General features: G+C 35.8%; 1 protein-coding gene across 1 annotated transcript in view; it reads right to left on the bottom strand.

Moving 5' to 3' along the window:
- Positions 1-23,497, bottom strand: part of LOC133862680 (protein ENHANCED PSEUDOMONAS SUSCEPTIBILITY 1-like) — a 28,573-nt gene that overhangs the window by 409 nt on the left and 4,667 nt on the right. The gene's annotated exons all lie outside the window — the stretch shown is intronic.

Below are 23,497 nucleotides of genomic sequence, written 5' to 3'. Positions count from 1 at the left end.
TTTACCTATTTCTATTGTCATAGCTTTGACGTCGAGAAAGTTTGTTTTTTTGACACATAACTTATGTGACAGAAAAATTTCTTAACACATAAATTATATGTTAGGAAATTTGATTTTCTGATGCATAATATATTTGTAAAAAAACACAATTTTCTGACCCATTAATTATGTGGTAGGAAAAATTCTTAATACATAAGTTATCTGTAAAGAAATTCGGTTTTCCGGCTTAGTGTAAAAAGATCATGAAAAATCTCACATGATGAATAAGATTTTTTTTTCAAGCTCTTATCCCAATGAGAGAGAGCTTGGATAGAGCCAATAAAGTCAATAACGAGGGATGCAATTTTCCAATCTTGTGAAATACTCGGATATGCAAGTCGCCTTCAACAATAAAACTGCGTAGACGGAGAGAGAGGAAGCTAATTAAAGAGCCTGCAAGGGATTAGACTTTGGCGATTTCTGTACCTGGACATTTCAATATGATTAATTATATGAACTAGTTTTGGGCAAGCAAATTAAAGCTTGGCGTGCTGGCTGGTTTGGAAAAAACGGAGAGTTGATTGTCAGTTGTCAAAATAAAGAGGAATTGATATTAGGTGAGCATTAGCTCTACGTTTTTTCCATTGACTTTGATCGTGGAAACTTATATCTATCACATCTTTATGACAAAGACAATATGATTTAATTATTTGGACCGCACTCTTTAATAGGTACCACGTCAACACCTAGAAACCAACTACATGAGTCATTTTTAATAAAAAAAAAATATATAAATCACAAACTAAAAACGTTATCTTTTTTAAAATTAAAAATTCAAACAAAAAAAAATGAAAAAAATGAAAAGTGTAGCGACCCAACAAGCAGCTACCCTGTCAATTGGATCGAATGCCTTTCATTGTGAGGGTTCTCGTATTATATAGAAAATAAATCAGTTAATTACAATGCTGAATATCAGCAATTACACGATTCTCGAAAATCAAATAAGGTAACCATCACTAACCTATAGTTACAGAATATCTACAACTATAATCAAGGCTAAATATATGCTAACAAATCAAGGCTAAATATATGCTAACATTCCCTCTCAAATTGATGCTGGTTGATCAAGAAGCATCAATTTGCCCACAAGAAACTGATGGCGCTGGCGTGCCAAGGCCTTGGTGAAGACGTCAGCGATCTGGAGATTAGTATAAACATGAGGAAGAGATATAACACAAGTGTCCACGGCTTCTCGAATAGAATGACAGTTTACTTCAATATGCTTTGATTATTTGGACCGCACTCTCTAATAGGTACTACGTCAACACCTAGAAGCCAACTACATGAGTCATTCTTAATAAAAAAAAAAATATATAAATCACAAACTAAAAAAGTTATTCTTTTTAAAATTAAATTTTTTTTTAAAAAAAAAAGAAAAGCAAAAAAAGGAAAAGTGTGGCGGTCCAACAAGCAGTTACCCCTAGATCCGGTTGGGGTGGCTCGCATGCCACCTCCAACCGACAGCCGCCCCTTTGCCTTTTTTTTTTTTTTTTGGTTTAATTTTATATATTCATATTTTTAATAAATGTATATATCTTTCTTTCTTTCCTTTTTTTTTTTTGTTAAGAATGACATATATCGTTATTTTATTGGCGCTAACGTGACACCTAACACAATTCGTCAAATATTTTAACGAATTTTGATTGCATGGACTAATTTTTTCTTGATATAACTTCTCTATGATAGTTTTTGCAAGAGATCATCAGTCCTGGAGGAGTGAAAGAGAGAGATGGGTTTTCAAGCTCGGTTGTGCTTCTTCTTCCTCCTCTTTACCTCTGTCGTAATGTGCTTTGCTCGTGAAGCCCCTTTAGGTATGTTAATTATCCTATGTTATTCTTTGATCGTCATAACAATGGCGGCCAACAGACTTATTTGTGTATATATATATATGATAGTGGTTGCATGTTTCCAGGGAGTCAAAAGAATTTGGTCGTCGATGACTACGACAACCCGCCGGCTAATCCTAAGCATGACCCACCCCATCCTCCTCCTAAGCTAGCGACCACCCCACTTTCAAGTATGTTATTTTGATGATGTTTTTAGGACATAAATAAATTTTTGAAGAATTTTCTTAAACACGATCTATAAAACTATCATGTATCTCTTAGTACGTGAGAAGCTCGTGCTCAAATTAAGAAAATACAACAATTTTATAAACTGAGCTAGAATTGTGTTTTAATCTACAAGTGGAATGAGATGTGCGGATTGCTTTGCTTCTTATTAATTGTTTCAAACCAAAACAGTTAGATACCAGTGAGAAAATCAACCTCCTTCTTAAAACCTTTTGTATCTATCATGATTCCTCTGCTTCTTCTTTTTAAAATCCTTACCTCATGGGCTGACTCAGATTCAATCTATGATACATTTGTCCAATGCCTATCAAAACAAACCAACCACCCAGACCAAATCTCTAAAGTAGTCGCTCAAAGCAGCCCTTCCTACACATCTGTGCTACGAGCCTACATCAGAAATGCCCAGTTCAACACCTCCCCAATAGATGAATCCCATGTCCAAGCCGCTTTTATTTGCACCAAAACAGACCATCATATAGAATAAAAGAAAATAGTTTGAGTGAACATCATAAAGGCTACAAACCATCAAAACAGGGATTCAAACATGCTTATGAACAGAGCATATTTTAATTTACTCTAAAAATTCTAAAACGAAAACCCTAAAGCTGACCTCACATAATAAGAAAACTCTAAATAAAGATCATCAGTAGTTTATCATTCTCTGAAAGATAACATGTATGGAAGATAGAGAGAGAGAGAGAGAGAGAGATGAGGGGAAAAAGATAGGAAAAAAAAAAAAAATAATGCGTACTTACGGGAGATGAGGGCAAAAAGATAGGAAAAAAAAATTAATGCGTACGTGTGCACCAGTTAGTGGTGGAAAACTGACTGACTAGATCATATCAAGCGCGAAAGCAGAATTAGTATTAGGCGGGATTTGGATTTTGGCAAAAAAATTTATGGCATATGTCTAACTGTCAGGAATTTAAATTTATATGACATTAAATTATAATATTTTGTCACATATTTAAACGCCATAATTTTTTTTACAATTTTTCTAACCAATAAAATTATGTGTCAAGAAAATTTAACATTCTTGGCACATTGTGAAATGCCAAGATTTTTTTTTTCATGACATTTTTTGACAATGTGACACAATAAAAAATATTATCCTGACATTTATATAAATGTCAAGAAATGCCTTCTTTTTTTTTTTTTTTTTTTTGTAGCACATTAGTTTGGGATAATAGAAAGTAGCAAGTAATCTGAATGTCAATAATAAAGTAGTCCAACAGACACGTATTGAACAAATTGTCATATAATAAAGTAGTCCAACAGACCCATGACCTATCAATCCAACATGTGCAAATCAAATTTAAAAAATAAATAAAAAATAAAAAACCATAGCACTTTTGTCCTGTCTAATAGAAAACGTGAAGGCAAATCTGGTTTGTTTCGTTAGTTACAACTCTGTTGATGGATCCTAAACGAACAAGAAATTTATGAAAAATACAAAAGCATGATTTCATAGAACCCTTATGCATAATGATGAAATTTAATATGATGTAAGATACATCCCATTACATAATTCTCTAACACATATTCTGATTTAAAAGATATTTATTGAAACAAAAAATAATGGGTTAAATACGTTTTTAGTACTTAAGTTTTGAAAACTTTATTTTTTGGTACTTGAGTTTCAATTTGCATCACAGATGGTACCTCCGTTTTGGGAAAAGACAAAATTAGTACCTTAGTCAAGTTTTTCGTTTAAAAACTAACAGTCTGCCACGTCACTGCCACTTAGCATCACTAGGAACGCGACACTTGTCCCTTTTGACACGTCAGCACCCACATAATTGTCAAATCACCCACATCTTTAAAAATTAATTAAAAATAATAAAACTAAAAAATAAAATAAAAATGAAGGGTTTTGGCCACCCTCGTGGCCCATGGGGTGTAAAGAACTTAATATCTTTTACTGTAATTTCTCCTGTAATGGAAGGAGAGTTATATGAATGGTTGATTGTATAGAATTGTAATCAGGAAATGATGAATGAATATGAATGAATAGAACAACTGCCGTAGCTATATTGAATGGATCAAAGGAACATAGGTTTGAGCAATTCGAGAGGCCCAAGGTCTCCAAAGTCACAAAGAACAAACATGCCAAAACTTTCAATGAATTATTACAAGGCTCAGTAAAACTACTTAAAGCCCAAACGAAAAGACAACTAACAAATTCAGCCCTAAAATTCAGGCTGAATTTCTGGCCCACGCACGTTCCTGTATAACAGCAACGTGCGTGATATCCCCTTCTCCAAAACGCACCGGGTAGCTTCACCAATTGCAATCCAAGCCTTCAATGCACGCCAGTTATAATCCACCTCCTAGTTAATTGCTCACCAGCTGTATTTCACTTCCTCATTTAGTGCACGAGAGGATGCCACGTCTTTTCCAGAAACATCTATCTACAAGCCTTTGTTTCTTTTCTCCAACCCTAGCAAACTTCTAGCAGTCGTTGCCTCCTCCCTCAGACATAGCCGTTAGGCTGTCTGAGATGCACATAACAAATGTCCCTCCTTTAAAACACCTTGCCCAAAAGGTGTGGGTGTGTCTTGCAATTTGTACAAAAGTTCCCAAGTGTTGTCTTCTCTCGGTGCGCCACACCACTAGACCAATACCTCAGTTGCAGGTCGGTGGCCAATCTTCTGCATCTGGCACTCCAAGATGGTCTCAGGTTCGGGTTTCAACTCCCCATGTCGATCAACCGGTGGCATGAAATATGAGATGTATTTTCGATGTTGGGGGTAGATCAAGCTTGTATGCTACTGATCCCATTTTCTAAATGATCTGATAGGGACCAAAGAACCTGGGTGCAAGCTTCAGATTCCTACACAGGGCCACTGATTTCTAACGGTAAGGTTGAAAGCGCAGGTAAACCCAGTCACCTATCTCAAAACTCCTCTCTGTTCTGAGTTTGTCAGCATAAAGTCTCATCCTGCTCTGTGCTTTTTGCAAATTTTCCTTGAATAGTTGAATAATCTGTTGCCTGCTCTTTAACTGATTGTCAACTGCTGCATTGGCTGTAGTTCCTGAAACACAGGATAACAGCCTAGGGGGAGGATACCCATATAAAGCTTCAAATGGAGTGAACCCAGTAAAAGAATGGTGGTTAGTGTTATACCACCATTCTTCCATAAGCAACCATTGAGTCCAAGCCGTAGCCTTCATTCCCACATAACATTTGAGATACCCTTCTAAACACTTATTTAAAGCTTCGGTCTGACCATCTGACTAAAGATGGTAAGCTGAACTAAAGGCCAAATTAGTTCCCTGTAATCGAAATAGTTCCTTCCAAAAGGAACTAGTAAAAACAGCATCTCTGTCAGAAACTATAGTTTGAGGTAGACCATGTAGTTTAAAGACTTGAGTAAAGAATAAGTTGGCCACTGTCACTGCTGTGTAAGGATGGGACAGGGAGAAGAAATGACCACACTTAGTCAGACGATCCACAACGACTAGTATCACACTGTGACCATGAGAGAGAGGTAATCCATCTATAAAATCCATAGAATTATCAGACCAACTCTGACTTGGGATGGATAAAGGTTGTAATAACCTTGTAGGATGGCCATTCTCAACCTTAGAAGCTTGACAAACTGAACATTCCCGAATCAACTTTCTGATATCCTTCCTCATTCCAGGCCAATAGAAATCAGCTTTAGCTCTTTTCATTATTTTATGATACCCCGAATGACCAACTTGGGGGTTTGAATGAATGTAATGCAGAATTTTCTCCTTAAAGGGGGAGGACTTGACTATATAAATTCTACCCTTCCTCAATATTAATTCCTACTGTAGAGTAAATCCCTTAGGAGCATTAGAGCCTTCTTTCAACTGCTGTAACAGATTTTAGGTCTTTGGGTCTGTAGAGTAACTGAGCTTCAACTCCTATAACCAAGTAGGTGTAGGAAAGGAGATTAAAGAACAATTAGGTTTCTGCAACCTCGGATCTTCAAACGCTCATGATAAGGCATCTGCTACCTTATTTTCCTTTCCTTTCTTATACTCAATAACAAAGTCATAGCCCAACAGCTTAGACATCCACATTTGCTAAGTGACTCTACCCATTTTCTGCTCTAAAAGAAACTTTAAAGATTGCTGGTCAATTTTAATAATAAAAGACCAACCTAGGAGATATGGTCTCCACTTCTGCACTGCTGAAACTAGGATAATAACTCTTTCTCATATGTAGAAAAGAAAAGAGCTTTACCTTTTAGAGCCTGACTCATAAAAGCAACCAGTTGTCCTTCTTGTATCAAAACTGCCCCTATTCCGAGCCCACTAGCATCACATTCAATCGTAAAGGGCTTAGTAAAATCTAGCAGCCTTAAAACTGGTGGGTGTGTGACTGCATGCTTAAGTGCTTGGAAGGCCTTAGTAGCATCTTCACTCCATTTAAAAGAATTTTATCTGAGTAAGGCAGTTAGAGGAGCAACAATAACCCAATAGCCTCGGATAAATTTTCTATAATATCCGGTAAGTCCCAAAAAACCCCTTAGACACTTAATTGTTGAGGGTGTTGGCCAATTAGACATTGTTGTAATTTTAGAAGGGTCAGTGCTTACCCCCTGTTCTGAAATGAAATGGCCCAAGTAATCGATCACCCCTACCCCAAATCTGCACTTGGACTTCTTAGCATACAATTGATGAGTTTGCAACACTCTCAGCACTTGTCGCAAATGACCCTCATGTTCCTAAGTTGACTTGCTATACACCAATATGTCATCAAAGAAAACTAAGACAAATTTTATGAGGAAAGGCTTGAAAACTTCATTCATTAAGCCGTGAAATGTAGATGGTGCATTGGTTAGCCCAAAAGGCATAACTAGAAATTCATTGTGACCCTCATGGGTCCTAAATGTTGTTTTAGGAATGTCCTCATCCTTTACTCTAATTTGAAGGTATCCCGATTTGAGATCCAACTTCGGAAATATTCGAGCACCAAAAAGTTCATCCAGCAGCTCATCAATGACTAGAATTGGAAATTTATCCTTTATAGTTTCCTAGTTCAAAGCCCTGTAATCTATACACATTCTCCAACTCCTATCAACCATCATAACCAGTAAAACGGGTGAAGAAAGGGGGCTTTGACTGGCTCGAATGACCCCTGATTTCAACAAGTTCTGTACAATTTTTTCAATTTTCATTTTATGGTAATAAGGGTATCTATAGGGCCGAACACACACTGGCTTCGTGTTTTCCTTCACCAAAATTATGTGGTCATGGGTGCTCATAGGAGGTAGCCCTGTAGATTCTTCAAAAATCACTTGGAACTTAGTCAACAACTTCTTAAACAAGGGATTAATAGTTTCTAGAGGTTCAGGATCCTCGCCGCCCATCAACTGTAACAACACCCCTTTATTAGAAGACTGCAGAAACGTAGAACCTTCCGCTATTGAAATCTCAGTGGGAGTCAATCCTTGCAACAAAATCTGATCTCCCTTCCAACTAAAGAGCATAGTTAACTTCAAGAAGTCCCAAATAATAGGACCTAAGGTAAAATTCTGTGTAAAAAGTATTCACTTGCACCCGTATAGACACTGCAGGACATGTGCCTTAACTAGACATAAGTTGACCATTAGCAACCTTCACACCAATCACCTTAGATGTCAACTTAGGCAAACACACCTAAGAAACAATAGCCGAATCCAAGAAGTTGTATGTACTTCCTGAATCCACTAAAATGACTACCACTTGCTGCTGAAAAATTCCCACAATCCGCATGGTACTAGGGCTATTAGAACCAAAAATAGCATGAATAGAAATTTATGGAGTTTCTACACACTCCACAGAATTTTGTTCCTCAACCATATTAATCCCACCCATAGAAGAAAACTTCCTCATCTGGCTCGCTTTGTTGAATTTCCACTCTTGTCATCAGATACAACTTAGGAGTCTTGCAAATATGAGAAGAATTCCACTTCTCATCGCAAGAGTAACAAAGGCCTTTAGCCTACCTTTCCCTCATACGGGCAGGAGATATCCTATGAATCGGCAAAGTAGGGGAAACTTTTTTGACAAAAGGGTTTAAATTATCATCCCTCTTAGGACCCAAATTCTGGTCACCAAAATTACTGGACTAGCCATAGGTTGTCTATTTGCCATAGACTGAAAAACCAGAAGAACCTGATTGCTTTTCTAGAACTCAACACATACTCTTCTTGTATCGTAGCTAAGCCAAAAGCTTGCCCAAGACTTGTAGAAGCCAACATTCGAACTGGCAGCCTTATATCATCCTTAAGACTACTCAAAAAACAACTAAGTTTGTAGGGTTCAGTTAAGCCCTTTAATCTATTGGACAAGGCTTCAAACTGGGCCTTATAAGCAACCACATAATGAGTTTGTCTCAATCGGGTTGGGGACTCCATTGGGTCATCATAGGCAGTCGGTCCAAATCTTACTAAACAAGCTTTAGCAAAAGTATCCCATGTATTGATTAGCCCACTAAATTCAGCCTCCCAAAACTAAATAAGGGCTTCACCCTCCATATGAAAAGAAGCAATGGGAATTCTGTCCATACCTTGGATTTGATTGAAATCAAAATACTGAGTAGCTTTGTATAGCCAATTTGTAGGATTTTCCCCATCAAACTTTGGAAAGTATATCCTGTTGAACCGATGTTGGTTAGGTCTCCCACCTTCCGAACTGTTCCCTTCATATTAATCTTGATACTGCCTTCTATCTTCATTCTCTGACCGCACTGATTTCTCATGCAACAGGGCATTCATAGTTGTTGTCAAGGTCTCCATTTGCTTCTTCATCTCAGCTAAATCGCCCACCTGCTTCTACATAGCATCAAGATCACGTTGCATCTGCGTCATCCTTGTGTTGTTTGCCATTTGTAGGATCGTCTAAATCTGATATCAATTGTAAAGAACTTAATATCTTTTGCTGTAATTTCTGCTATAATGGAAGGAGAGTTATATGAATGGTTGATTTTATAGAATTGTACTCAGGAAATGATGAATGAATAGGAATGGATAGAACAACTGTCGTAGCTATATTGAATCAAAGGAACATAGGTCTGAGCAATTTGAGAAGCCCAAGGTCTCTAAAGTCACAAAGAACAAACAGGCTAAAACTTTCAATGAATTATTACAAGGCTCAGTAAAACTACTTAAAGCCCAAACGAAAAGACAACTAACAAATTCAGCCCTAAAGTTCAGGCTGAATTTTCGGCCCACGCATGTTCCTGTATAACAGCAACGTGTGTGATATCCCCTTCTCCAAAACTCATCTGGTAGCTTCACCAGCTGCAATCCAAGCCTTCAATGCATGCCAGCTGTAATCCACCTCCTAGTTAATTGCTCACTAGCTGTATTTCACTTTCTCCTTAAGTGCACGAGAGGATATGATGCCACGTCTTTTCCAGAAACATCAATCTACAAGCCTTCGCTTCTTTTCTCCAACCCTAGCTGTAACGCCTCGCCTTTTACAAAAAGGCGTAAGTGAAAATTTTGATTTTCACGTGACATTACGACATTATCAGAGTTATAAATTAATAGCGGAATATATTTTTTTCTTAACATTAACACATCAGAGCTTTTAAAAAAAACACTTCAAAATATATAGAAAGAGTGTAATTGAATAATTACACATTAAAATAGTATTTGTGCCATGTATGGCACAAATAATTTTACAAACATTATATTCATAGCATCATTAATACATACCAACAAAAATATAAATATTGTTATCTGAATATTATAATAATGGATTAAACACAGTAGTCCACAAAAATGGGAGGTAACCTAGCCTCAAATACTGCCAACAAGATCATCTAAGGGTCTGGACAATCCTGATACTCCTCCTCCTCCTCATAACCTGTATTAATATATAATACAGAGAGAAACAATAATACAAAAATACCTAGTGAGTCCACTGTTTTTAATAATATTATGATTGCTGATTTATTAGAAATAAAGAACATAATGTAATGACATAATAAAATGACAGTTTTATATGCATAGTCTTATTTATTTAAATAACCATTTTCTTCTAGCATTCACCTTATAGAGACGTAACTCTAACAAATAGATTCAAGGAGACGTCACTCCAGTATATAAAATCTAGGAGACGTAACTCTTGTCTAACGTGTTATAGGAGATGTAACTCCCGTTTAGCGAATGATAGGAGACGTCACTCCCGTTTAGCGAGTTCTAAGGAGACGTCACTCCTCTAATAATTTATTATCTTTTTGACACAGGCAGACGTCACTCCCTACTTTGTTTTTTATTGATATTTTTGGCACATATAGACGTCACTCCCAACTCTTTTATAAATAAATTCATAAATTAAAATAACAAAATATGCAAATTCCACATGCGCAAACAATTAAATAAAGCAAAAATCATAACATTATGAAAATTCAGCATCATCCTCAGTAAGTAATAAATACTTACCGTTCTATCCTGCTTTAGACAATATTCACACAAGTGCTCACTGCAATACAATTTTGTGCATGTGATAGTGTGTTAGTATAAAATTGCTAAGAAACCTATTTTATCACGTTTATCACTTTCGACTTCTAAATCACTTATCCCAATTTCTAATGTCACTTAGATATTATAACGGCATAAAATAGGTTAATTATATTACCACATATTTATGCGGACATTATTACGGCATTTATTAATTAATATCCACAATATCCTTTAAGTAAAATGGCAATATAAAAGCTTATATATTTTTATCAAATAAACATAATAATTCCATTAATATAAATAGCGGATTTTATATTTTAAAAGTATACAAGCGGTACAGTATAAAGAATCCTTATTTTAATCTTATGAAATTTTGGTGGAATAACAGCATTAGTGTTACTAATGCCTAAAAATACTTTTAGAATTTTAGGCGGCATAACAGCGCTTTTGTAAAATATTACTTTTTACTCGGGCATCATAACGACGTGATTTATTATTTAAATATGCCACTTGGAATACCCTGTTAAAACACAACTTAAAACATTAGATACTTAAAATAATAAAAACTATAAAATCATAAAATATTAAAATATTAAAACAAGGTTAATAACTTAAAAATTACATAAAATAAATCATCAAGAACACTTCATGGTTTTTGGAGAGGATTTTGATCAAACCCTAAGAACTAATTTAGCTATGCATAATTGAATCTAATCTAAGCATAAAATCTATGAAAAACAGTAAAGAAACAAGAAGGAAATGAATCAAAAACAATTATATTAAAATTATGAAATTCGGATTACAAAAGAAAAATAAAACCTAAGCTAAAACATGAAGAGCAAAGAAGTAAAAGAAGAATAAGTTGCTCTCTGGATTTTGGCCCAGAAAACGTGCATCAAAGTAAACTAAAACACAAGAAATTAAAGTGATACACCTGAGAAAATCCGAAACCCCCACAAGATGCATGCTTAAACCCTAAACCCTCATCTCATATATATAGAGATTTAGATTTACAAAAGACTCATCAAGGATCAATTCTAGCCGCACAAACAGAGCTGGTCGCCGTCCATTTCTGTCCATAAAACTCAACTTTCAATTTGGATCGCACAAAGATTTGGAAATATCTGGACCTTCTGAAAGATGCGAAGTCAATCGATCTATTTTTATATGCTTTAAGAATCGATCGATCGCATCTGGATCGATCAAAGTTGGGTCGACTGAAAGTCGATCGATCAAATTATTGGTTGTACAAATAATCGATCGATCGAAATACCTTGGACGATTTTTCATCTTTTCAGGATCAACCTCGAACTCTGGAAATGACCAAATTGCCCTTGATGTATTTTCAGGTCTAATTCAACTGTTTTGAACTAGATTTCAACTAAGACCTGAAAATAAGACATAACACAAAACTACAACAAAATGTTATACATACAATACAAACTACGTCTAACAAATGCAAATTAAGGGGTCTTGAATTGAATAATTCAAGACTTATCACACCCTCAAACTCACTGCTAATGAATGGATTTGTGTCTAGCAGTGGTTGGGCAAAATTTATCATTTCGTGCCCATTCGGATTAGGATCCTTGAGACTTAAGGGATATGGCACCTCAGGTTTAAAATGTGCATCAAGGAATTGTGTTGTGAAGTGTGGTGCTTCGGTAAACACTCCCTTACCCTTGGCAACTTTTGTCTTTTTTAATTGCCCTGTTGGTTCGGTCTTTGTCTCTCCCACCTTTGGGTTAACGACTACCCACTCCTAGGATTTGTAACAGGTGGACTAGAACACTTCCCTTGCTCTCTCTCGTTAAATGACTTAACTAGTTGTCCAAGTTGCACTTCTAGCTTTGCTATAAACTGAGAATGGGAATTCAGAATCTAAGTCTGTGACTCAAATTTACTGAGACTGGTCAACACCTTTTCCTCAAATGTAGAATTTCTAGGAGGTGGAAGGGTTGATTGCTATTGTGGGTTGGGAGGACAACTATTAGGTGGCGGCTGAGAAAATTTATTGTTGGACTGCTGATATGCTTGGTTTTGCAATCCATTAAACTGTGGAACATTAGGCCGCCACATATTACTATTGTTTCTCAAACCTGGGTTATAAGAATTATTAAAATGATCACCACCCGATCTAGAGAAAGCTGCGTTCATTTGCTCAGCTGGAGGCTCAGAAAACTGTCTAACAATAGGACAATTTTTCGGCCTGATGAGATGGGTCGGAACAAAATGAACATGCATCATGTGGTGTGTGTATATGAGATGCAGTCGCAAGAACAAAACTATATGCAAGTAATTGATCTAACTTTCTAGATAAAGCATCCACTTTGACATTCAAGTCCAAAGGTTGGGATACCTCATAGAGAGTTTGGCTCTTAGCGTTTGTCCTACGACCGGATGATGAATGGTGTAAAGAGTTTTCGGACAAATTTTCAAAAAGTATCCATGCATCATCCTCACTCTTTAACATAAACATGCCCCCACATGAGGCATCTACCATCTGTCTATGAGGCTCAGTCAAACCATCATAGAAGCATTGTACTAACTGCCACTTGGGAATAGCATGATGTGGACACTTTCGTAAAAGGTCTTTCATCCTCTCCCAATTCTCATGAAATGGTTCTCCCTCTATTTGCGAAAAAGTAGTTATGGCCTTTCTTATTTGATTTGTTTTCCCTATAGTAAAATACATCTTAAGGAACTCGTGTTGCATCTGAGCCCAAGAAGTAATGAAATTAGTCTCTAGGGAATTCAACCAATACTTAGCTTTATCTTTCAGAGAGAACGGAAACAGGCGCATCCTTAAAGCATCTTCTGAAAAATTCTGCAACCTTATGGTGTAGCAGATTTCAATAAATTCATCTAAATGCTTATAAGGGTCCTCGGTACTAAGTCCGTAAAATAATGGAAGCATTTGAATGAATCCGGACTTAATTTCAAAATGAGCTGCCATAATGTCTGGCAACTAAAGGCTTGAAGTAGGTGTGTATGCCGAGGGGACATAGTGGTCCCTCAACAGCACAGGCTTTGGTTCTTCAGCCATTGGGTCTTTAGAACGGGCTCTTAGACGTGAGTTCCGTTTGGATCTACTTCGTCTAGAAATCCGCTCTAAGTTTGGGTCGTATGGAAAAATAGGCAATGATAATGAACGACGACCAAACATGTACCAACAAAATTTAATCTATATATACAAGGTACAGAAAAGAAATAAAATGAAAAAAAGGAAGAAAAACTAACCGGTTCTGCAGTGAGACAATACAACAGCAACTGGAGTGCTACTGCAGGAAAAGTAGATCGATCAACTTTAAAAGTGATCGATCGAAATTTAGATCGATCGAATGATTCTCTGCAGAAAGGAAAATGCAACAGAAATGCAAAAAAATAAATCTAAACAAAATCAAAGTCTAAATAAGCACAGGACAATAAGAAATTAAATGTAGGTTCAGTCTAGAGTCAGCAGAAAAGAAATGCTGCCCAAAACAAAAATCGATCGATTGGATTTTATGTCAATCGATCAAAAATTTTAGCTCACTGAAGTCGATCGATCGAATTTTCTGTAGAAACAGAATTCTGCAGAAAACAGACAGAACTGAATTAAAACACTTAAAACAATAAAAACAATTTTTATACAGAACCAAAAACAGCTTATGGACAGAATCTACAATATGTACTAAATCAAACTAAATACAATCCTAAATATCCCATAAACAACCGTTAGATCCCCGGCAACGGCGCCAAAAATTGGTAGCCGCGAACCGGCTACGTGGATTTTAAATTTATAAGTTTTACTACTTCGCAATAGTACGAATCAATTGTACTATAATAAGGGTTATCGAACCACAGGGATTAGGGGTTGTTTTGCATAACAGGATACTTTAAGAGCGTATTTAACTTAACTTAACTTAAAAATAAAGTAAAGTTGTAGAATTGAAGCTACAACAAGTAAAGTAAAGGAAAGCGGAAAATGAAAACAAACTTAAAAGAAGACTTAGGGTGATGATCTTATCAAATCCTCAACCAATAGAATGCTTCACATCTATGTGGATCTTCCTAATATGCATGATATGAGCGCATAATGGGCGTCAACCATTACGAGTCTACGACGACCTCGACATGAAAATACTTTCGTTAAGACGTAATCATATAGCACCTAGTTTCACATCAAACACTTACCACATAAAGATTTAAACTATAATTGAAAAACGATTATACTACCAAAGGTGTGGGGGATTGATGCTCCCTAGCTTACTACTCTATAACACATCCTAATAAGCATACACAACACGTGAACACCCTAGTTAGGCCACAATGATAAGGTATCTCAGTTTCACACCGATCTATTCCATGTAAAGATTAAACTACAATGGAAAGACATTTTACACTACCAAAGGTATGAAATGACCGGTGCTCTCTAGCATACCCTATAAGGTGACTCTAATAGGTAAACACACATCATGTCAAATAGAACCATTGAAAAAGACATCGTTCTCTTTCAAGAACGTTGATTTTACTCATGAATCTAAGAAAACTCATAGACAAGCAATATTCTTTTTTCATGAACAAATGGATTGGAATCTTGAAGACAAAATCTTTTAGCATGGGTTTTGCAATCATCTAGCCTTTCACAATCATCAAACATCTCAAGAAAAAAACAAAAACATCAAGAACACTTCATTGTTTTTGGAGAGGATTTTGATCAAATCCTAAGAATTAATTTAGCTATGCATAATTGAATCTAATCTAAGCATGAAATCTATGAAAAATAGTAAAGAAACAAGAAGAAAATGAATCAAAAACAACTATATTAAAATTATGAAATTCGGATTACAAAAGAAAAATAAAACCTAAGCTAAAACATGAAGAGCAAAGAAGTAAAAAAAGAATAAGTTGCTCTCTGGATTTTGGCCCAGAAAACGTGCATCAAAGTAAACTAAAACACAAGAAATTAAAGTGATACACCTGAGAAAATCTGAAACCCCCAAAAGATGCATGTTTAAACCCTAAACCCTCATCTCATATATATAGAGATTTAGATTTACAAAAGACTCATCAAGGATCAATTATAGCCGCACAAACAGAGCTGGTCGCCGTCCATTTCTGTTTATAGAACTCAACGTTTAATTTGGATCGCACAAAGATTTGGAAATATCTGGACCTTCTGGAAGATGCGAAGTTGATCGATCGAACATATTTCGATCGATTTTTGTATGCTTTGAGAATCGATCGATCGCATCTCGATCGATCAAAGTTGGGTCGACTGAAAGTCAATCGATCGAATTATTGGCTGTACAAATAATCGATCAATCGAAATGCCTTGGACGATTTTTTATCTTTTTAGGATTAACCTCGAACTCTAGAAATGACCAAATTGCCCTTGATGTATTTTCAGGTCTAATTCAAGTGTTTTGAACTAGATTTCAACTAAGACCAGAAAATAAGACATAACACAAAACTACAACAAAACGTTATATATACAACACAAACTAGGTCTAACAAATGCAAATTAAGGGGTCTTGAATTGAATAATTCAAGACTTATCACTGGATATGGCAGACGATGTAGAGTTCAACGAGGCATTGGTCTCATAAACTTCCTTGTGAACTTTCTTCCATGTGGGCATGTTGGAAATGTAATTTGAAATATGTCCATATTGCATTTTGACAGCCTGGAGATGGCTATATATTTTTGCTTGAACATGGTTTGAACCACCATGCCTTTTGTCCTCGAGTGTGTACGTGGGGTTTTGATGGCTACTAATACGGCCATTTAGAGTGTAGTATCAACAGCAACAAGAAACACATATTTGTGAGCTAATTTAGCTGAGTTCTAAGATATTTACAATAGTACGTTGAGGATCAAAATGAAATGAAACTACAAAGATTTAAAGGCCGTCTCAGGTCAGTTGAGTTCTAAGGTATTTAAAAGATATGGTTCAGGATCCATCATGAATTGGCTTCTGATGGAGAGAGTTTCGATTAGATCAAGAAGGTTCCATTTTAGTGTGTTTATTTTTTTACTCTATCTGAAGTGAAAGATCGGGAACCATTTGCAGGCAGTTGTGCTCAAGCTGTAAGTGGCTTAAAATGTGTCGAAACTGATCATGACTGCAAATAGCTTGCATCGATGCCCCAAAAATCATTTGGCCTTCTTTTTTCTTTTGTTTTTTGTTTTTTTTTTAATCGGCCCAACGAGAGCAACAAGTTAATTTATTCTTGAAAACCTTATGATTTTGTTAATTATACCATTTTCTGCAAAATATTATTATTAGCATACCATGTTGTACTATCTCTTCAAAGGAAATCATGACCTGATCTTTGTGAAAATCATGACCTGCTTTATTACATGCTTTATTTTACTTTTTAGCATTTTTATCCAGAATATGCTATAGTGTTATATGATAAGGTGTCTGTTAATTTTTTTTGGTTAAATACGTTTTTAGTACCAGAATTTTGAAAACTTTATTTTTTGGTACTTGAGTTTCAATTCGCATCACAAATTGTACCTCCGTTTTGGGAAAAGACCAAATTAGTACCTCAGTCAAGTTTTATGTCCAAAACTAACGACCCGCCACGTCACTACCACTTAGCACCACTAGGAACACGACACATGTTCCTTGCGACACGTCAGCACCCACATAATTGTCAAATCACCCCATCTTTAAAAATTAATTGAAAAAAGAAAAAAAAAAAAAAAAAAAAAAAAAAAAAAAACAAAGAAAAAAAAGAAGAGGAGGTGGTTGAGCCACCCCCTTGGCCGGTCTGGGGTGGTTGAACCACCCATGGGGGTGGTTCGGCCACCCCATGGCAGAAAAAATAATAAAATAAATAAATAATTGAAGGGTTTTGGCCATTAGGGGTGGTCGAACCACCCCCAAGGGTCATAGGGATGGTTCGGCCACCCCCAGGCCGGCCGCCACCCCCAATGGTCAAAACCTCTAAAAACATTTAGAGGGTTTGCCCATGGGGGTGGCCGAACCACCCCCATGTTATGTGCATCTCAGACATAACCTAACGGTTATGTCTAAGGGAGAAGGCAACGACTGCTAAAAGTTTGCTAGTGTAATACCCCATATTTTAAGATATTGAATAAAATATCTTAAAATATGATTTATGACCTAATAATAAGGTAAAAGAATAAATATGAATACTTATGAAAATAAATATTCATTTAGAAGCATTTATAATTTTAATTTGATAAAAACTCAAACAGACCTTAAAATTTAGAATAACAGAAATAGGGTCAAACAAACTCCGTTTTGGTTGATTCAAAAGCCAAAACGCTTGTCTCGAAGTCTTTTAGCTATCCTCTGAATTTTATAATTTTTGGAATTCATTAAGGATATGAAAACACCCGCGAAAAATAATATCTTTATTTTGGACGAAAATTTAACATTAATGTTTATGGGCCCATTTTAATTTTTCAGGAACTCAGCCCACACGTTCATAGTGCCTAGCCCATAAACAATTGATACCCAACCCATTCCACCTACAATTAGAACATCAAAAAAGCTCATTTCTACCACTTCCAGAACCGGCTCAACTTAAGCAAACTGAAGGAGAATTCAATTAAAATTCTTAGTTGAGATCTGAGTATCAATTAGTTACAGATGAGAGAATCTTATCATTTACAGATTTTCTTCCACCTATGAACTAGCTCATAGGACACTTGCCAATACGCCAACCTTTGATCAATTAGCCCAAGAAATCCAGCTGTCCAAGCAAGGTGCAGCCCTCTTCTACGTTCCTCTTTCTTTCTTTCTCTGATTTCGTTCCTCTCTGAGATGAGTCACCGCCCAGCTCAACGCGCAAGTGAGATGAATCTTTCCCCAGCCATTGATCACAATCTGCTCAAGCGATCTTGACCGTCCAAATATGTATAAATTGAGGAGAGCAGCCCCCCTTCTTCTTCACATTTTCTCTTCTCTTCCCTTCTCGATTTCTCTCGTTTTCCCCAGCAGAAACTCTCTATTTCTCTAAAATTCCAGCAACTCCCCATCTCTTAACTCTCATCGCTCTCTTCGTTCTTGTCTCTCTATTTCCAGCAACTAGTAGAAAGTTAAGAAACAAGAAGAACACCCACACGGCCCAGCAACTCCCTTCTCTCCTCTGTTTATGTTTTCTGCAGAAAACTGGAACCCAAGTCTCGGCCCTCTCCCATCTCTTTGGCTCACAAAGGAAAAGAATAGAAGCGAGAAAGAATCATTTTCTAGAAAAAGACTCTCTCTCTCTCTCTCTCTCTCTCTCTCTCTCTCTCTCTTTCTCTCTCTCTCTCTCTGTGTGTATGTGTGGCCAAAAAGGTAGAAGAACATAAAAGAACGAAAAAGAAAACAGGAAGAATTCTCTAGAAGGGGACCCATCTCTCTCGTAAGTTTCTCTCCCTTTTGGTTTTTAGTGAATTTCTTTTAAAGGCTAAGATTAGTGCATTTCTTCAAAAGAAAATGAAAGAACAAAAAAAAAAGACAAAAAGAAAAGAAAACAAGAAGGAAATATATATATATAAAACGGAAAAAGAATAAACTCTCTTTTAACTCTGACTTGGCCAATTCTAGTGTGTGGCTTTTGCAAAAAAATAAAATAAAAAATAAAATATATATATATATATATCATTTAAGATATTTGGTAAATATCTAATATTCCAATCCATTTATTCATGAAAAAAATAATATTGCTTGTCTATGAGTTTTCTTAGATTCATGAATAAAATCAACGTTCTTGAAAGAGAACGATGCATTTTGCAATAGTTCTATTTGACATGATGTGCGTTTACCTATTAGAGTCACCTTATAGGGTATGCTAGGGAGCACCAGTCATTTCATACCTTTGGTAGTGTAAAATGTCTTTCCATTGTAGTTTAATCTTTACATGGAATAGATCGGTGTGAAACTAAGATACCTTATCATTGTGGCCTAGCTAGGGTGTTCACGTATTGTGTATGCTTATTAAGATGTGTTATAGAGTAGTAAGCTAGGGAGCATCAATCCCCCATATCTTTGGTAGTATAATCGTTTTTCAATTATAGTTTAAATCTTTACGTGGTAAGTGTTTGATGTGAAACTAGGTGCTTTATGATTACGTCTTAACAAAAGTATTTTCATGTCGAGGTCATCGTAATGGTTGACGCCCATTATGCGCTCATATCATGCATATTAGGAAGATCCATATAGATGTGAAGCATTTCATTGGTTGAGGATTTAATAAGATCATCACCCTAAGTTTTCTTTTAAGTTTGTTTTTGATGAGTACCAAATATTGCATATGTAGACCCCTTAATTTGCATTTACTAAACCTTTAGTTTTGTTATTTTCTAATGTTTTTGGTTAGTTTTGGTATTTTAGTATTTTGCAGGTCATTGAGAGAAAACAATAGCTTTAAGGTGAAAGAAAGCACACTTTGAGAAGACCTAGATAATGTGGTTATGTTCAACCAAATCAAGGAGAGGACTAAATCGGAATTTCTCTAATTGGAGTCAAAATCGGATTAGAATTCAGATTCTGCACAGGTTATAGTATTTTGACCATAACTTTCAGCTCAAGTATCCAATTAAGGTGAATCAAGTGGCGTTGGAAAGATAACTCAATTTTATACAAATATTTATGAAATAGGATTTTCCTAATTCGGACGTTTGCTATGCCAAAAGTGCCTCGCAATAAAATACAGCAAATTTGGACGGATTTGGAGTCCTTTTCCTTATTGGATTGTGTTTTGAGTCTCCTACTCAAACTAAGAGATTAACCTCCAATTTTTCTAAGAATTCTAGAGCTTCTAGGATTTGTTTTCTCCCTATAAATAGACCTCTAAGGCTCAAGAAAAATGGAGAGAAGCTAGAGACCAAAATATTCTTTTCTTTTTAGTTTAGCTTTTCTTTAGTTTAGGTTTTATTTTCAATAGTCATGTGTAGCTAGTTTTTCAACTAAGGTTGAGGATGAAGCCTCACTATTGAAGAGCAACAATATTTTCATGTAAGTTTATACTATCCGATTTTATTTGGTTTAATTTTTCCTATGTTTTACTTCTTTTCAATTTGTGGGATGATTCTTGGATATCTTTTGTGATTCAATGATACATTTGATGATTTGAGATAATTTCACATAATTGATTGCTTGGGTTTTTATTTATCAAAACGTTGGATATTCATTGTGTTTCGTTCTACGGATACATTTGATGATTTGGTTAATACCGGATATCTTTTGTGATTTGTGCAAAGAACGGATTCATTGAATGATTTAATGATTTTTTGAAGCATAGTAGAACATACATAAGATTTGTATGGTGAGAACTTCGGATGTGTATTGATGAACATGAGAATATGTTGCTATGATTTTGTGGGTGTGGATTCCAAAACCTTAGTATCTTTTCTTTTGTTTTATTTTACTTTATTTACTTTATGTTGTTTTTCTTTTTATAAAAAATCAAACATTGTTTTGGAACTAGGTTAAGATTTAATTAGTTTAGAAACAAATTTTTGGCGCCGTTACCGGGGAATTGTTTGAATTTTTGAAAACTGTTTATTTCTAAATTGATTTTTTTCTTTCTACTAGTTATAATTAGGATATTTTTTATTTGCAATTTGTTTTTGTTATTCCTATTTCTTAAAAAAAAAATAAAAAATAAAAATAAAAAATAAAAAAATTTGTTGATGTTTTATGTGGGATATTTGCATGTTAAAAAGTGAGAACGAAGCATGGATTTTTCTTATAATAATTATAACAATTTTTCTACACAAAATGCTTCGCCTAGTGGTAGGACACTTGCTCCTATCAACTACACTCACAATTGTTACCCACATAAATCATGTTCATATTGCTCCAATCCTTATCACAGTTCTAGTAGTTGTCCATCCTGGGGACGAGGCTCCAATTTTTCATATGATCAAATGAACCAAAATTTCTCCAATCCGGAATTTGAGTCAAATTCCAATGTTTACAATTCAGACTGGAGGAACCATCCTAATTTCTCGTGGCAAGCTCAAGCCATGGGAAATTGTGCTCCCCAATACCATGATCTGCACCATCCCGAGTATCCGCAGATCAATCACCAATATTCTCCTCCTTCATCCTACAATTATCCGGCACAAAGATTATCATTGGAAGAAACACTCCAAGCATTCATTCAGACAAGCAACCGAAATATACAAGAGCTTAAGAAGGTAACCATGAGCAACAACCAGATGATGCAAGAGCTTAAGAGTGTCACCATGAGCAACAACCAGATGATGCAAGAGCTTAAGAGTGTCACCATGAGCAACGACCAGATTATGCAAGAGCTTAAGACCGCCTCTATAAGCGATAACGAGAATATATAGAATCTTGCCAAGATAGAAGGACATATTGATTATCTGGTTGCTGAATTCAACAGAATGGAGGAAGAAGAGCTTCAAAGTCAGTTGATGTCTGAAGGGCACTACATGATTGATGAGGATGATGCTAGCCATTCTTGTTATGAGCATGTCCCTGACACCATCATATTCGAGAGTAATGAAATTGATAACAATGAGGAGGAAGGAAAAGAGGAGCAAATTGAGCACAATGAGGAAAAAGGAAAAGAGGAGCAAATTGGGCACAAAAAGGAGCAAATTGAGCAGATGGACCAAATTGAGCACATAGAGGAACAAGAAGAGAAAGATGAGCAAATTGAACACAGAGACCAAATTGAACAAGAGGAGCAAGTTGAACATGAAGAAAAAATTGAGCCCCCAGCAGATACAAGTCCATCCAATGACAAGGAAGTGAGTACTGAAGCTCATTCCTTCATCATTATCCCTCTTGCGACACATCATGAATCCAAAGCTTCAATTCTTCAATGTCTCAAAGAGCTATCGTATGCCAAGATTCTCAAGGATTTATGCAGACAATGGCATAAATCTAGGAATCATCGTTCCAAGAAAATATTTCTAAGCAAGCAAGTTGGCTACCTACGATGGGGAAATATCCTCCCAGAGTGCTATCAAATTTTAAAGAAGAAAGGGTGGAAGGGATTGGTTGGACATCCACATGATCGGGGCAGGTATGGTAATTCTTTTTGTTATTTTATTTTCTGCATTTAATTTTTGAGTTCTTTTTCCTTTTTCATTTTATTTCTTGTCATTTTATTTTTTGAACTGACAGTAATTAACCTTTTGATGTTTGTTTCTATGAGAAAATATTGCTGGTAGTTTTGTAGACAGGTGTTTTGGTGTTTAAGTTTGGGGAACGCCCTGGCCTTGTTCACACCTTGATGTTTCCTTACTTCTGGTAATGTATTTCTAAACTACACATTGAGGGCAATGTGTAATTCAAGTTTGGGGGTATGGAAAAACACTTTGTTTATTTGTCTTTTTGAACTAAAAAAAAAAAAAAAAACAATGTTTATTTGTCTTTTTGTTCTAAAATCTTTTCAAAAAAAAATAAAATAAAATTGTGTTATGTTGTTGATTGAGCATGATTACATCGCAACTATGGTTTGCCTATCATTGGTTCGTTTAACATGTTGAACACTGCACGTATTTAGAAATCTGAATCTTTTGACTTGTCCGCTGGATTATAGAGACTTCACTTGTTTGAATTATTTATCACAAGCACATTAACATTGGTTCTATGAGGTATGAGATTTGAATTGAGGTATGTGTATCTTGAGATTTGTAGGATGATTTGTTGACGAAACCTTGGCTTAAATTCAAAAAAAAAAAAAAAAAACAATAATATCATCAGTTTGGGTTCTTATTGAGTAACCGGGCCTCTTGCCTCACTAAGCATTGAGTGTTCGCGTCAAAAGATGAGAGATTCAATTTGGTTGATCATATAACTAGTTTGACTTCGTAGCCTTTTTGACTTGAGTAATTAAGCCCTTAGTAATGTTTCTACATCTAGTGCCTTAAAACCATCTGGTTTGGGAGTCACTGGCCCAACACTCGTTACATGGGTCAACTAGAAAGCTTAAGGGAGTCAGACATTGCACAGCCTACACACACAAAAAAAAA

The sequence above is a fragment of the Alnus glutinosa genome, chromosome 3 (genome assembly GCF_958979055.1).
Source record: "Alnus glutinosa chromosome 3, dhAlnGlut1.1, whole genome shotgun sequence".
NCBI classification, from domain to species: domain Eukaryota; kingdom Viridiplantae; phylum Streptophyta; class Magnoliopsida; order Fagales; family Betulaceae; genus Alnus; species Alnus glutinosa.
The sequence above is the reverse complement of the archived record's forward strand: the minus strand, read 5'-3'. Positions and strand labels throughout refer to the sequence as shown.